At 38.3% G+C, this 17,863-nt stretch overlaps 1 protein-coding gene across 1 annotated transcript in view; it reads left to right on the forward strand.

The window, feature by feature from the left end:
• KIAA0586 (KIAA0586 ortholog) overlaps positions 1–17,863 on the forward strand; it is a 4,394,667-nt gene that overhangs the window by 2,734,733 nt on the left and 1,642,071 nt on the right. The gene's annotated exons all lie outside the window — the stretch shown is intronic.

Below are 17,863 nucleotides of genomic sequence, written 5' to 3' on the forward strand. Positions count from 1 at the left end.
TCTTCAAACAAAACTGGCTTGTAATCACCCAAGACAAATGGGTGTTGGACATTATAAACAAAGGTTACAAGTTTTATTTCCATACATTGCCTCCTTTCAAAGGTATGCCAGACATTCCTCCTCGGCAAAGGATAGAGGCTCACAAACAGATTTCATTACTTCTTCACATGGGAGCTATACAGCCAGTACCTCTATCAGAAGTGGGTCTAGGATTTTATTCCCGCCTGTTTCTAGTACCAAAGAAAGGGAACACGTGGAGACCGATTTTGGATTTATCTCTCCTCAACACTTATTTGGACATTCCAAAGTTCAAAATGTTGACATTACAACAGCTTTTACCTCTGCTGGGAAAAGATCACTGGATGGTAACTCTGGATCTAAAAGAGGCTTATCTTCATGTTCCTATCAGGCCCAGTTGCAGGAAGTACCTGCGTGTTCGAGCTGGAAATTTACATTATCAGTTCTCTGCATTGCCCTTTGGCTTATCTACTGCGCCCAGAGTATTCACAAAGGTTCTTGCTCCAGTGATAGCCTTTTTCAGGATGGAAGGAATACAGATTTATCCTTATTTGGACGATTGCCTGATTATTGCACAAGACAAGGACAAGCTTCTTCAGCATCTACAGTATGTGATGGTAGTGTTAAGATGCCTAGGGTATTCTGTGAACGAAACAAAGTCCAGTCTAGTACCCTCTCAGGACATGTGCTTTCTGGGTGTGAGACTGAATACAGCTTCCCAGATGGCCTTTTGACCCCGGACAAACAGAAAAGCCTTTCACTTTATTTCCATCAAATGTCTCTACAGTCCAGGCTGACTGCAAGGACAGTCCTTCAAGCCTTGGGGTTCATGGCATCTTGTATTCTGGTGCTTCCCAATGCCAAATTGCATATGAGGAAGCTTCAATGGTATCTCATAAATGTATGGACACAACACTGCCAAGATCTAGACACTGTCATTCAGATAATACCTTGCATTCAGAAGGAATTTTTGTGGTGGGCTCAGGAATGTCACCTAAACAAGGGACTCTCTGTGACCCGACCAGAGGCGAGTCAGATTCTAACGACAGATGCCTCGGACAAGGCTTGGGGAGCACACCTCAATGGAAAATGGGTGCAAGACACGTGGCCTGCCAGACTTCAGCATTTGCATATCAACTTGAAGGAGATGTTAGCAGTCCAATTTGCATTGATGGCTTTCAAGGATTTACTTCACCCAGGGCAGGTGTTGATTCTAACAGACAACACAACTGTCATGTGGTACATCAACAAGCAAGGGGGAACTCATTCGTACCCTCTTTGCAGACAAGCGATGATTTTGTGGGAGACAGCTCTCAGTTACAACCTCAATCTTCAGGCAAGGTTTCTACCAGGAGCACAGAACTCCTTAGCAGATGTATTGAGCAGACAAATAGTGGATCCTCACGAGTGGAAATTGGATCCTCTTGTATTTCAAAAGTTGACAGTGTCATGGGGAACTCCAGACATAGATCTGTTCGCTTCTCCACTAAATTACCAGTTGCCAAAGTTTTGCACAAGAAGGTTTCATCCCACAGCTTGGAAGGTGGACGCTCTGTCATTCAGTTGGAACAATCTTCATGTATATGCCTTTCCACCTCTACCTCTTCTGCCCAAGGTTCTCTTGAAGGCCAGACAAGACAAGCCATCCATGATTCTGATAGCTCCGGATTGGCCTCGACAGCACTGGTATCCACTACTGAGGAGTTTGGTACGAGAGCCTCCATGGCCTCTTCCTTTGATTCCGCACCTTTTGTCTCAGGAGGGCAATCACTTTCTCAATGTCAGAATTCAGTCTCTGCATCTAACAGCCTGGCATATTCTGTTTTAGACTCTGGAGGTTCTCAGCTTCCACAACAAGTTTTGAATGTTATTTTGGAGGCCAGGAGGCCTAGTACAAGGAAAGTTTATGCTGATAAATGGAGGAGATTTTTTATTTGGAGCAAAGGGAAGGACTTTGATGTTTCCAAGCCTAATTTGAGTGCTTCTTTACAATATCTTACTGAGTTATTGGACAAAGGTTTGTCCTTCTCCTCCATAAAGGTTCATGCTGCAGCCATTTCGGCTAATTATGACTGTGACCCTCCTTTTTTCTCTCATCCTTTGTTTAAGCAATTTCTCAGAGGGGCAAAGAACATAAGGCCCCCCACGCAGAGCTCCTACTCCTGCTTGGGATCTCAATTTTGTGTTGGAAAAGCTTACTCTACAACCTTTTGAGCCTGCAGCTACTGCCGGGTTAAAGTATTTGTCATGGAAGACTGCTTTTTTGTTGGCCATTACTTCTGCAAGAAGGGTTTCTGAATTACAGGCCCTTATGGCAGTGGAGCCTTTCTTGATTTTTCATAAGGATAGGGTATCTTTGCGTACTAATCCTTCCTTTATGCCTAAAGTGGTTTCTAGTGTGGCCTTAAACCAAACTATTCATTTGCCTACTTTTTATGCAAATCCCCAAAATAAAGGGGAGAAGATTTTGCATACTTTGGATATTCACAGGCAGTTGCGTTATTATTTGAGCAGAACCAGGGAGTTCAGACAGTCTCAGCAGTTGTTTGTTTCTTTTGCTTTGGGTTCACAGGGTAAACCTGTTTCAAAACAAACTATTTCTAAATGGATTGGGTTTTGTATTTCTTTTTGTTATTCCCATCATGGTAAGGAGATTCCGGCTGGAATCAGACCTCATTCCACTAGAGCTACTGCAACTTCTACTGCCTTTCTAAGGGGGGTAGCTACAAAGGATATTTTGGAAGCAGCCACTTGGAGTTCAGTACATACTTTCTCTAAACATTACCACCTTCCTCTTTATTCTAAGTCTAGGGCTGGATTTGCCACTGCAATATTACAGGGCATCTTAGCAGCTCCTAATGCTTTATGATTTTGCCAACCTCCCTTTCCCGTTGCTTTGGGATTCTACCCATAAGTAAGGACTGCAGCAATGTGAGATGAAGAACATAGTACAGTTTTGTACCTACCATAAATGTAGATGTTCAAGATCCACATTGCTGCAGTCCAATTCCTCCCTCCTTCCCTCTGTAGCTTAGCATGGTTATATGGTTTGGGTGATGGCTGTAGTTGGGCATATCTTTTGGGAAGGTACTCTGTTTTTTGGCTGTGGCCTTTCTTTTAGGGCCTTCTGACATCTGGGGCAAGAAAAGACTGAGGATATGACGTCGGTCATGCGCTTTTATACCCTGACGCTCTGATGTCAGGGCTGTGCGCCCATGACCGATGTCAGCCTAATACTTTGGTATTCGGGCCGACCGAGGACAGCGGACTACCCATAAGTAAGGACTGCAGCAATGTGGATCTTCGAACATCTACATTTATGGTAGGTACAAAACTGTACTTTCTTTCCTACAAACTTTGCAACTGTTAATTATCTTCTACTGAGTTTCATTGCTAATGGTAAAACACATTTTGTGCATTGATGAGTGGTTGAGATTCTTTAGAAACTATGCAATGACACTTTGTTTACTAGTGAAATTAAATAAGTTGTTGTCATTACCTTAATTCATAATGCAACATCTTTTTTTAATGGTTATATGAGTAGAGTACATAAAAGTCACCATTACCACCAGCATGCTTTTGTTTTTTTTTTTGTTTTTGTTTTTTTTTGGTCCTCTAAAGCATTTTGCCAAAAATGAACAATGAGAATATATTCAAGCCTTTCTCATGTTTTTATCAGTTTGGGGAAAAAACTAACATATTTTTATTTTCCTCAATCATAGTTATGCTATTTAATAAGCAGTGATTGCATTTTGTATTGCAAGTAAACTATATTTTAATTGCCTGCTAAAACACAAGCACGCAAGAATGGAGTTTCTTGAAAATACCTTGTTGTAGCTTTCTTACAGGAAGCCAACATGTTCTGCTTAGTTTGGAGCATCAGTTATTTGTGATACTTGTATATGGGAGCAATGCCACATTTTAAACCAGAAAATATGGTTGGCAGCTCATAGCATTGTATTGTGAAGCGCTGGAGTCACTAAGTTATAAAATAAACTCAGGTTTATAATATACATTCAATGAAAATAACAGCTGCCCTTGGCTTTTGAGTTTCAGATAAACAGAACAAACAATGCTCTTTGGCTTACAGTTCCATAAAACACAGTACCTTGTTTTTTTTAGTTTTCACAGTCACACAGAGCCTCTGAAATGTTTTGCCTCTAGGTCTTGCCCAGGCCTCAATTGTAGCTCTTTGTGGTAGACAATCCATTAGGTGTTCTCCATGTGGCAACCCCAAATCATCTGATGTACACACCTTATAGGTGATCCTTCAGATGAGGAATTAACTGTCTGAAGGGCTTAGTACTGGACACCTCCTTTTAGTTAATGATAATAGCTGATTAAGAGCACATTATTGACCAGTTTTGAGTGCTGACTATCTACCGATTTGTGAGAATATTCCTATATACTATCCTACAGCAAACACTTAAAAACACATTGCTCATTTTCCAAATTCAACATCCACTTTTAGACATAGTATATATTTTCTAAAGTCAGCATGCTAAATCTACCCCATTTCCAAGCACAAAGCCATGGATTTTGGCCTTATAATGATGGGCTTTAGGCCTTTGACAACTGACCAGGATTTCTTTTAGCTAGAGTGGGCCTGTGGATCACTATATATTGAAAGGGTTAAAAGTGGAGCACTCATAAGCACAACCTCCAATGACCAACAGTTTGCCTATCAAGCTCTTGCAATGGGGAATAATCAGTTACAAGACTGAAGTGTCTACCTAACCAATAATACATCAAGGCATCAAAGGCCCGTTTTATAGCTAGACACTTTTTCAGTGGCTGAGTATCTCCTGTTAAATCAGTCAGTATGGACAAGGAGTTCAAAAAATGTGGCAATAAGATTCTGCCCCCAGACACTACAAGCTTTCCCTCGTGTGCTTGGGGCTGGAGTACCTTTCAGTGGCTTGTGTTATATGTAAGGACTATGGGCGCTTCTTTTACTCCAAAGGTACTTCAGCTGGATCTTCATCAACTATCTTCAGCACTTGACCGTCATCATCCTTCTGATGAACATAGCAGACCTGAAGTCTACACCCAGCCTCCAACAGAGGCTCAGGCAGAGACTTCTAGGGGTTCAGATGCTTCTCCTACTGGGTCCTCCCAAGAAACAGATATATAAAATGAGGTAAAGTAATTACATTTGGAGCCCCTCACTTTAGACACTGCTTTGGATGCAAGGGAAAATTCTTCATAGTCCCCTCTGGAAGATGTCAGATTTGGTGACATACCACAATTGATGCATCAGAGGGGATCTTGATCCTCCAACCCCCCCCCCCTCCTTGGATGAGGAAGTGTTATTTGAAGCAGTCAGGTCTACCCCCAGGATGGTTGACCTCCTGATCAACCTGGTGGTGGGGAGAGCATGGCAGGAGCCCAAGTCCACTGAAATGATCTCCAGGAAACAGGACAAAATTCTTTTTTGCCCCTATGGATAGGCAACATTAGAATAAGGGGCTTCTGTTGGTCTTTGCTATTGTAGTGGCAGCTACCAAGAAAGAGTTGTCTGAAGACACAACATCTATTCATCCCTCTAACAAAGAGACTGGGGTGATGAACAGAATGGAGGAAAATGCTTATGTCTCAGGTTTGTTTGCTGTGAGAGTGATAAATTATATTACTCACTTCAGCCATTTGCATAGACAAATAGCTGAACAGAGATTGGAATCTTTGAGAAAACTGGCTACTCCACAGTCAAAGCTTGTGTGGCTACAATATTAAATATTTCCAGTATCTCCATGAGACTGCTACTTAATGCAGGTTCTGGAGCAGCCAGAGCATCAGCAGCAGGCATAGCCAAGAGACATTATGCCTGGCCATCCTTTGTCAACACCTCTGTGACAGATCCACATTGTTTGGACTTAAAAGTCAGAGAAGTTACAGAATAATTAGCAGGAGAATGCCTTAAGAACCCCAGTGATCCTACAACAGAAATCATAAGAGTCTGAAATCACTCTTATTCATGACAATATTTGCATAGGTGTTGGCCACAGGAGTGTCCATGGCCACACCTCTTTGTTGTGTATAATACTTGTGGAAAAAAAAAACATTATTCTTTAATACCACATATAACAGTGCACAAATCATATTAATATCTGAAGTTGTGTATATTGATGCATGAAAAATGAACTCACATATGTATTCAATACCTTCATCATTTGGAATAATGGTAAATAGAGAATTTACATAAAGTGTGATAAAATAACACTCTATTATATTATTGTTCCTTGACCAGCTAAACAATTGTGTTACAAAACAACTGTGGTTTCAGTTTATGTAATAGGTATTGTAGGTGTTGGCACATATTTAAAACTTCAAAAGATATTTTTCCATTCAAGTGCATTTTATATATTATGGAGTTAACATCAGCAATGATAGTCATAACATCTATTTTAGTAATTTGCAAATAGTCATCAGAATCTAACATTTGTACCATTTTTGTGTTGTAGTAACTGGTGGCTAGAATGACAACTGTCCCTCTGTTATCTGCATTTTTTGTTATTATATCAGTATTCTCTGTTAAAGATTTTATGGCTGCTTGCTGTTCTCTAGTTAAATTATAAAAAGTTTTCGCATTTATACCCATAAATAAGTCATAGATCTAATTTTCCACTGCTACTTCAAATGCTGATATCACCGGGTTATTTACTTGTATAAATGTACTAGTCCATTTATTACATGAATTATAGTTCAAATACTCATGTCTATATAAAAGTTTCAAGTTTAGATTTCTAATAAACAGTCTAAATTCCATAAGCTTGTTTGAAATGTCTATGGTACTAGCCAGTATAAATGTTAAACCTTTATTTAAGACTACACATTTGTGCTCAGTCAGTTTGTATCATGATAAATTAAACACAATACCATGGTGCTGCGGTAGCATTGTCGCCTCACAGTAAGACATTGTCCTGTTCGATTCTCAGCTAGAGCGTCTTCTGTGTGGAGACATGCGTGAATGGGCGTACCTTCGTTGAAGGTTGTGCGTCAGGGCCGGCAACTCGGCACGTAAAAATCTACTGCCAATCATTAGTGGACTGCAGTTCCGCTGTGGCGACCCCTAACCGGGAAAAGCCGAAAGACACAACAACCATTTACTGTCTGGTTTGGCTTCTCATTATTGGTCGCCACTCCATCTGCTTTGTTTTGTTCTGGCCTTGATTGCTGTTGAGACTTCTCCATTCCATTGACATCGGGTAAGGTTCCTTTGGTATTACTGGAAAATCTAAAGGGTCAAGGGCTGTAGCCAAAGCAGAATCCACAACTGCATGTTCAACCTGAGTGAAATTCTCCTCTGTGCATGAACTTACTTCATCGGTCATCTTTGGTTGTGCTTCAGTGGTTGCTGCCTCCTTAAAGAAACAATTGTCCCGAATGACCAAGTCAGTACTCTGCCAGTTTTAAAATCACGGAAGTCTTGCCGCAAATTGCTTTTTTAGTTTCAGTAAGCTGGTTTTCGAAAACTGCAAGTTTATCAAGTATCTCTGTCAAGAGCACTGAATGTGAGTTACTTTCAGTTGTTGCAATGAGCTTATTATAGCATTGTATAACATCTTCTTTCATAGAAGTTTCAGTGGATTCAAAGAATTTGTTCATTAATTCCATATATTGAATAGAGCAGCTAAGATTTATTATCTTCATTCCTTTGATGAACCCAGACAGTTGGCTTCACTAAACAAAGTCTATAAAAAATGATTCACAGCTTTTATTTCTTTTACTCCCTCTAGATTTGAAAGTGTCCAAAGTAACACTGTTTTGATGGCTGTCAAAATGCATCAGTTTTCAATTCAAGAGGCAAGCCTTTACCATTTAAACCTAAGAGAGTTGCTGAAAATGACAAAGGATCAAAAGAAGTAACTGTGATAGGGTGAAACTGAGGAAAGGAGGTTTCCCTTACCATGAATTGTATGGAGATTAAAAAAATGAAGGAGACACCGACACAAAGGAGCACATAATAATGACAGTTAAGAAGTGGAAGGAGGTGTATACAACCTTGAGTGAACATGACACAGTGACCCAAGCCCTAGTTGATGAAAACATAGAGCTTGAGGAATGGATCAAGGTGCCAGAAGCCTGGCTTGACTATGCTGAGGCAAAAATTGAAAAAAAAATGTTTGGAGAAAAAAATGTATGCAGACATTGGCTTTCCTTTGAAGATTAGAAGGAAAGGAACGATTTTGCCTGTAATATGGTTCTGCAGTTCGAGGGGATTGTGTTGCAGGGCACTGTATCCAACTCAACTGAGTATATTTTCCCTGTCCCACCCAAAACATACAATGAACTGGCCGAAACCAACACATTTGCTAAGAAATGAGCCTGTGGGGGAAAGAAGTGAAATGGGAGCCCTACAGAAGGAGACTAAGACATTAGCCACTACAGAGAAGTTACAAAAGAGAGAGATTTTCTGTTATTTTGGTGATGACAGTTGTTAAAGCAGACCTGATAAGAGAGACAGAAAAGCCAGTGGCAGCAGACCATGAGGAATGAGGAGAAGATTAAGTACTTGATGTGGAAATATGGACAGGGACAGATTCGGGCAATGTTTTGTGGATGCTGAAAGTCATTTAGTGGATTTGACGGGTGGAGTGGAGGTTATGGAGGTTATGTATTGTAAATAAGACAATACTTATTTAAAAAGAGGGCATACTGGACTTGTGTGAAGAAAAAATGGAAAAAGGGGAACGAGGGTTTAAGGATGCCTCAATAAAGGATGCAGTAGACTAATTGGATTATGATACCAAAGAGGAATGAATGTGAAGAATGTAGGTATAATTTAATGTATGTTATATGAAAGTAAATGATATATAAGATGTTAAAGTGAAAACAAAATATGTATATGTTAAATATGTTAACTATGACTGAGATTAATGTTTAAACATGAGTGATGTTTAGATGGCTGAAGTATATCAGTAATACAAAAAGTATTGTTGAATAGGGCATTTAATGTCATGTTAAAGTGATAGTTGTGCATGTTTGAAAGGAAGGTTTATTAAAGTTTGTGAGTTAAGTGTTAGAGATTAGGATAATGTGACAGTGACAAGGGAAAGCTAGGAATGTAAAGGAATGGTGGAAAATAGGACGGAGCAGTGCTGCAGCTGTAGCATTGTCGCCTCACAGCAAGAGGTTCTCTGGTTCAGTTTGTGGGCTGCAGTGCCTTCTGTGTGGAGTCTGCATGTCCTCCCTGTGTTCGTGTGGGTTTCCTCTGGGTGATCCAGTTTTCTCCCATGTTACAAAGACATGCATCTGGAGTGTTTCTCCCTGGGCCTCTGCTGAAAACTGGCTTCGTTCCAAGTCTGACTTTCCCGGTTAAGAAATGTTAAATAAAATAGGAGATTTAATGTCATATTAAAGAGAGAGAGAATTGTGCATGTTTGAGAGGGGTTATGTTAGAATCTTTAAATTATGTGTTAGACACAGGGAAATGTGACGTTGATTAGAAGAAGGTAGGAATGTAGAGGAATGGTTCAAAAAGATGATGGATAAGATAAGGAAGGTTGAGTGGTGGTGAAGACTAGTATATGTGATGGAATGGTAAGCCTTAGCCCTCCACCTAGAAAATGAGAGGGTAGAGAGGTGAGGGAAGAATATATAATAAAGTGAATGGGCCAGAGAAGGAACACTAATCCATGCAAAAGCCGCAATCACAATAGTGGTTGCAGTATGGAGTGTGAAGACTGACAGGAGAGGTAAGCGATCACCAACCTTGGAAAGAGGAGGGGAAGGGATATATATATAGTTGCAAATATTTTAATGGGGGAAGTGTGTAAATAGTTTAAAAGAGTTAGGCAACATAAAAAGGAGGGCAATACTTAGTATGTTTATTTATGAAAGGATACATTGCAGATATTCAGAGAAGAGTAAGACAGAAAAGACGAAAGAGGAAGGTGAATGAGAACAGAGTGAGGAACACATGATAGAATGGGAGGGAGGGAATATGGAATATGACAAGGAGAGCAGAAGGAGGGATTGTGAACAGCCTGGTGGAATGTAAATGGGTTGATATACCCTGTAAAAAGGTATATAGTTCTTGAATATGTTAGGAAGTGAGGGGTTGTTAGGGGTGATGGGTTGGGTTGGGCTTTGGAAAGAAAAGTGAATATTGTTGGAATGTATATTCCACCAAAGTCAAACACAGCTGTTATTAGTTCAGTACTACTAAGATACAGAAAAGGGATGTGTATAGTAATAGAGGATTGGAAATGTGTAATGTGAAAAGGTGAGCTATGTGGGCAGCCAAGAGCAATACAGATAACTAAAGAGAGGAAATTTTTCAGTAAATATGCTTGAGTGATAGAATGGATAGATAGCTTGAAGTATAGGAGAAATAATGAGGGGGCTTTATGTACTACTCTCCTAAATATAAAGACTGGTCAAAAAGAAAAAAAGAGTTTTTGAATATAGAGAATGTGCAGGCATTGTGAGTTGATCTAAAATGGCCACTAACCTATAAACACTGCAGTTACATAGCTCTCCAAATACCAATGTAAATAATTACTTTTTCTGACAAAAAACGCGATCCAGGGGAAAAGTAAAACTTGATTGTAATCGACACTGACTACTACAGCTCGGAAAAACTACCAGAAACAGAATAGAACACTGACAAATAGAAAGATTACCTTTGATACTGCCAGGATTCCTTCGCATGTGCTCTACTTGCTGGCTGACTGAATCACCCGGAGGCCAACTATCTTCTTCCAGCTCCTAAGCAACAAGAGAGAAATAATAAAAAACTAAGAAATACGGACTAAGCCGACAAAACTCGATAAACTTATAAAACAGAGATAGCGAAAATGTGTAATAGCCACAATAAAGGCACAAATTCGTTTTAGCGCTTTCTTCCACTTTTATTACAACGTGAGCTTCTTCAGAAAAGACACAAGTCCTCTCTAACCCATGTCTTTTATAAAACAGCTACAGGATGTGATATCATAATTGAAATAATTTGATTCTAATTAATTATTCAATTAGTGACCAAGACTTTTCTTAAAAAAACAACAAACTCTTATAACTTATGTACATAGTATCTCACAAATACTATCATTGTAAGTTCTAGTTGCAATGCAGTATCACTATAGCGATATGCGTTTGTGTGCGTATGTGCACCCGTGTGCGAATGCACCCCCACCAATGTACACACTCAAACAAATACTCAATCACACACACACATGCTCAATCACTCATACACACACACACACACACACACACACACACACACACACACACACACATAAAGACACTTTTAAAAAAGACACGGGTTAGAGAGGGCTCGTGTCTTTTCTGAAGAAGTTCACGTTGTAATAAATGTGGAAGAAGTTTTATAAGTTTATCGAGTTTTGTCGGCTTAGTCCGTATTTCTTAGTTTTTTAGTTGTGGTTAAGATAGTGATCGTGTTGGCATGGCCACTGAGGCTTCCTCTCAGGATGTTTTGTTGGATTTATCTATTTATCCCTCACCAGGCGAGTATCGTGCTGAAGAGCAATCACAGCCGAGTGAAGTGGATAAAAAACTGATTGACACTATCACGAAGATAGTACATGGATGTATTAAAGGTACTTTACAAGGTCCTATAGCGAGTAATGTGGAGGATCTCACTAAAAATCAAAGTTTGAAGCAAAAACCTGTTACCAAGGAATTATCCAATGACGTTTTTCCTGTGAGCCAGGTTGACGAGAACAGTGGTGTAAACGCTCGGATCGAGAGTAGCATATGGGGATATGTCTGCAAGGAGAATACAAATCCATTTAGAAACATAAATGACAACGTACCTTGCCAAATACGAAGTGAGTACAATGTCGACTTAAATTCTTGTAAAAGGTTAATATTTGACTTGGAGAAACTTGTATTTAGGCACGTTACACTCTGTCTTGAAATACAGTATTTGACAGAGTGTATACAATGCAATATTGTTCCGCAGGGCTTGAGAACAGCTAAATTCCCCAATTGTGTTACTCCAGGAGATGATTTATGTAATGTTTTGATCAAGTTATACAATGACACTGGCATAGCGATGATGAGAATTTTAGTCAATCATTATGAAGCGGAAGTTGGTAAATTAAGACAAGAGATAAAAAGACTGGATGATAACATTAAAAGTTTTGGTTGTTTTACGGATTTGGTGACTCTATATAACAGTATTGAAGCTAAGGCGGACAGGCATCAAGCTACTATTATTAGTAGAAAACAAAATAAGCTCAGGAGAGATGTTAGAGCTTATAATACTAATGTAGCATATATAAGCACAGAGAACACCAATACTGTTCAAACACAATCCAGTACAAGTTTAGTTCATGAACCAACTAATCCGTCAGCTAATGAGTTGATTGAAAACAAAGGGGAGTCTTCCTCACATTCTGACTTGGGTTTAAATGTGCAACCTGAGGTTGAGACCACCAATGGACAAATTTTGATAAAGAAAACACTAACAAAGGGAGCGTGACAAATTCTAGTTATGCAGAGGTGGTGAGTCAAACCAATGAGCAGGAAAGTGTTCCTTTTCATCAGCGGAGACCACAGTGGAAAAGGACTACCAGGTGGTACAACTCAACACAGCAAAAGGGGAAAGCAAAAGGGAAAAACAAAAAGAGGTGGGGAAAAACAAAAAGAGGTGGTGATTCCACCTTATTTGGACAATGAATTTTCACTTAATGTTGTTAATTTCAGTGATGTTTGTTTGTCTGAAGATATTAAGAATGTTTTAACGAAAGGTTTCACCTTTATTCCATCTAATAAGGTGGAACTAGGTAGGTTACTGGTGGATTTTAGGTTATTTTTACGTAAATTAAACCTAAAATACATTTTAAAGGATATTAACAATGACAACAAACAAGTGGAAAAATTACCTGGTAGATTAAGTACTTGTAATCCACCTTTAGTTAATACACTACAGGTGTTTCAAAGAATTTGTGAAACAGAATTCAAGAGGATTGGGGCCACTAATGAAAAAAATAATTTGACTGAGGCAGAAAATAAAGCTTTGGTACAGTTTGCACATACTCCAGAGGTCAGAATAATGAAGGCAGACAAAGGTGGCAAAATCATAGTCATGAATACATGTGATTATGATTCTGCCATAATAGCTATGTTAGGTGACACATATAACTATCGGAGGGTCACTTCGGAATTCATAAAAATTAGTTTCAGAAGGATGGACATTTTATTGTTTGATATGTTTTGTCAGGGGGAGATAGATAAGAGTGATTATGATTTTTTATTAACAGACCACCCTAAGATGGCTAATTTTTTTGGAATACCAAAGTTACAAATAAATTCTGAAGATTTAACCTTTAGGCCCATTGTATCGGCTAGACATTCTAAAACTGAAAACATCTCCATTTGGTTAGATAGTATTTTAAATCCTATAGCACAAAGGGTGGAATTTTTTCTTAGAGATTCTTGGATTCTGTTGGAAATTATAGGTAGAACAGATATTATATGGGAAGAGGTTAATTTTGCTACTTTGGATGTACGTAGTCTCTACACTTCCATCAACCAAGAAGAAGGTGTTGAATTTATGAGAGATTATTTAGTACACAATACAGACTTAAAAGCTGATAGAGTTAACACCTTATGTTCATTAATGGAAATTGTGCTTGATAATAATTTTTTTCCTTTAACAAGGTATTATACAAACAGACATCAGGTGTAGCTATGGGGGCTAGGGTGGCACCAGCCTTTGCAAATATAGTAATGGCAAACTGGGAGCAAAGGTGTTTAAAAAGTCACCCTAGTTTCACTAAGGTAAAACTATATATTAGATATGTAGATGATTTGTTTTTCATTTGGGCTGGTGAGAAAAGTGAGTTTGATAACATGACAAACGACTTGAACAACACAACTGATTTTTTATATTTTAAGCCCAGTGGGTACGGTAAAGAGATTAACTACTTGGACTTAAATTTAAAGATAGATTCCACTTTTGGAACAATTCAAAGCAAGATTTATAGGAAATCTTGCTTTGCTAACCAATATTTACACAAGGATAGTCTTCACCCGCAACACATGAAAAAAAGTGTGATTAAAGGTCAGATGATTAGGTTGAGTAGGTTGACATCAGATGATAGTATTTACAAGGAAGAACTGGTTACACTGAGAAAGATGTTTGTTCAAAGAGGTTATAAGATCAATTTGATAAAAAAACTTGAACATGAGGTTACTAAACTCGGATAATGTAGCGAAGCCTATTTTGAGGTCTACTGACATTTTAATAGGACCCCCGGTAGATTCAGTAGATATTTATAAAAAGAAACAAGGTGACTTTTATACAGCATTTCCACTACCAATTACTAATGAAATTTGGTGTATCAAAAACATCATAGGGAGAAATTGGAGAATTATTCTAGGCAATAGAGATTTGGTGGATAGTTTGGGGATCAGACCAAGGTTTACATACAAAACAGTAACTAACATTAAACAGATTCTTGAGACCACTGACTTGAGGGCACACAAACAGGTCAGGGACATCAGTACTAAAAAGGGTACCTTTTCATGTAAGGATTGTAGACAGTGCAGGTTTATTAGTAATACTTCATTTGTCATTTTAAAACACATGAAAAGGACCTTTTGGGCACGAAAATATTTCAATTGCCATAGTGACTATGTGGTTTATCTGGCCTTATGTACATCGTGTGATAGTTATTATGTAGGCAAAACGGTCAGTGTTTTGAAGCGTAGAATATACGAGCACACATTAGCCATCAAAAACAAAGACAAGAATAATTCTCTAGCAAGACATGCCCTTGTTTGTAGTGAATTTAAAAAGTTTGAATTTTTTGTCTTGGATCAGGTGGAGAAGGGTCTTTTTGTGGGAGATCTTAACAACAAATTAGAGCAAAAAGAAACATTATGGCAATTAATTTTAGGGGCAGATTCTCCACCAGGTTTGAATGAGGTTATTAATATGAAATGTTTTTTGGTATATAGGTAGTGTTATAGTTATTGAATATTTGTTTGTAGGTCAGTACTACAGCAATTTATATATTCAATTGTTAAATATAATTTTAAAGTGTTATATTTGTACATGTGCAAGGATGTATTTTACATTTTTTTTAAATATACACACTTGTATGTGTATTTTATATACACGATGCATATTAAGATAAGTCAATTTTGTAGTTTTGACAAGACCAGTAGATGGTTATATGTATTTTGGATGTAATTCATATTTGTCAAGAGTGATAGTGTCATTTGACACATCTGATATCCAATTGGTTTCATTCCTGGGGGGAGTATGGATTTATGGATCAGTGTGTGTACATGTGTGTGTGGTGTGTGTGTGTGTGTGTGTGAGTGAGTGTGTGTGTGTGCGTGGGTGTGTGTGTGTGTGTGTGTATGGGGGTGTGCGACTGCACGCTCACATTTGCTTCCACATTGTGCTATGAGTTTGTGAGAGACAGTGTGTGTGTGTACACACATACACATCTGTGTGTGTGTGTGTGTGTGTGTGTGTGTATATATGAAAGTGTCTTTATGTGTGCGTGTGTGTGTGTGTGTGTGTGTGTGTGTGTGTATGAGTGATTGAGCATGTGTGTGTGTGTGATTATTTGTTTGAGTGTGTACATTGGTGGGGGTGCATTCGCACACGGGTGCACATACGCACACAAACACATATCGCTATAGTGATACTGCATTGCAACTAGAACATACAATGATAGTATTTGTGAGATACTATGTACATAAGTTATAAGAGTTTGTTGTTTCTTTTAAGAAGAGTTTTTAAGAAGATAATTTATTATTATTATTATTATTATTATTTTTTTAAGAAAAGTCTTGGTCACTAATTGAATAATTAATTAGAATCAAATTATTTCAATTATGATATCACATCCTGTATCTGTTTTATAAAAGACACGGGTTAGAGAGGGCTCATGTCTTTTCTGAAGAAGTTCACGTTGTAATAAAAGTGGAAGAAAGCGCTAAAACAAATTTGTGCCTTTATTGTGGCTATTACACATTTTCGCTATCTCTGTTTTATAAGTAAAAGAGAAATAATACCGACTGACTCAGATACCATGGACTCTCAAACTACTAAAACTAAGTTTTCAGCACTTGCATCTCCAGAAAAATACATTAATACTAAAAGGCTCAGAACTGGGAAGCAACAAGAAACCAGTAAATCATCCAGTAAAACTAAAACTGAATCTAGAAACCTTGATGACCTAAAACTTGCTCTACGCATTCAAAGTTTCTCAGACCAGTTAAAATATTTTGGGAATTCCATTAATCACATTGCAACCAGAGTGAAAAATCAGAAGCCAGAATCTTTGAAAATGAAAATAAAATCGAAGACCTACAGAAGGAATCTAAAGCTTACAACAATTCTATACAAGAAATGCAGCAAAAAATCCTGGACCAAGATGCAAGATCCAGATGTAATAATATCATCTTGAGGGGGGTATTCCAGAGAGTATTGAGCAAAACAAACTACTGGAAACAATTCTGGCTATATTTGGGGCTCTACTTGAAAACACGACTGAAGCAAGCCAAATAACAATAGAAAGAGCACACCGAACCCTACTCCCATCATTAGATTCCACTAAACCAAGATTAGTATCTTCGAGGAAAGATTTTTTCAGTGTGACATATGGAACAAGTTGTGATGTTAACTGCTTTATAAGTTTGACAAATGCTACAGTCTCCTTAAGTAATATATCTGCTCTGATTTGCTTACTGTTTTAGGACTAACCACCTCTTCGAGGAAAATTTTTTTCAGTGTGTGTGTTATATGGAACGGGTTGTGATGTTAATTGCTTTATACATTTGACAAATGCTGCAGTCTCCATAAGTAATATATATGCTCTGATTTGCTTACAGTTTTAAGACTAACCACCTCTTCGAGGAAAATTTTTTTCAGTGTGCTCTTATGTAGACTAGATTTTAATAAGAGAATATTAATAATACAATAATTAATTAAAGAAAATAAAAAATAAGGAAATGCTGAAGTGTTAATGGGACCAATTTTAGTATTGAGTTGTATAAATTGACTGTGTAATGGTGTTCAATATCCCTTGAAGGCAACAGCTGAGGTACCAGGAAGCACCGTTAAAGGAATTTTTGCAATCATCTCAGAGGCTCCTTTCCTTGTTATTTTTTATTTTCTTTAAATTAAGTATTTTTGAGTACATTTGTGGAGCTCTGTTTAGTTTTATGATGTCCAGTTCACAGAGAGTGGCCCATTTGTTTTTGCCGATTTATGGAAGGAGAGGGACTAGAGATTTGCTGTCGGAGATCCATGGTCCCTGAGTAATGTTAGCAGTCATGAAAGTGAATTTGAGAGACTGGAGAGACTTTTAGTAAAAGAGGTCACTCTCTTTTATGATACCAGGCTCTTTGAAAAATATGTCAGCAATAATATGACTCCACTGGGCTTAGAGTTGATCGCCTACCTGCTTTCGACTTTACGGAGGAGGAGAGTGACTTATTAGAGGAGTGGAAAACTGTATCAGTAACATGTACGCTTGGCTGGCTTAAAATCCTGGTAAGGCAGAATCAGAGGTTGCGTGAGAAGGTACAAATGGACATTTTGCACGTTCAGGAAGTGCTTACAGCTGCAACCTCTGAATTGTTGTTTTCCAGCAGGATGAAGGAGATCAGGTTAAGAGTAAACAAAATAGAAGGGGACATAGTTGGTCGCAAAAAAAAGAAAGTTGGAACGCGACATGAAAGATTATCAAAACAATCTGCACTTTTGCATGGCAATGGAAACCCAGGAGACCAGGAAGAGGGAGAACCAATAGTAGTCAGCAGAGAACAGATCTAGAGTATCGCAAGACTCCTTGGCTACTTCCACTGAGACCGTGTCCAGTGGAAAGAAAAGCGTGTCATTTGAAAATTTATACAC

This window comes from Protopterus annectens, chromosome 6.part0 (genome assembly GCF_019279795.1).
Source record: "Protopterus annectens isolate FY-2018-M chromosome 6.part0, PAN1.0, whole genome shotgun sequence".
Lineage (NCBI taxonomy): Eukaryota > Metazoa > Chordata > Ceratodontiformes > Protopteridae > Protopterus > Protopterus annectens.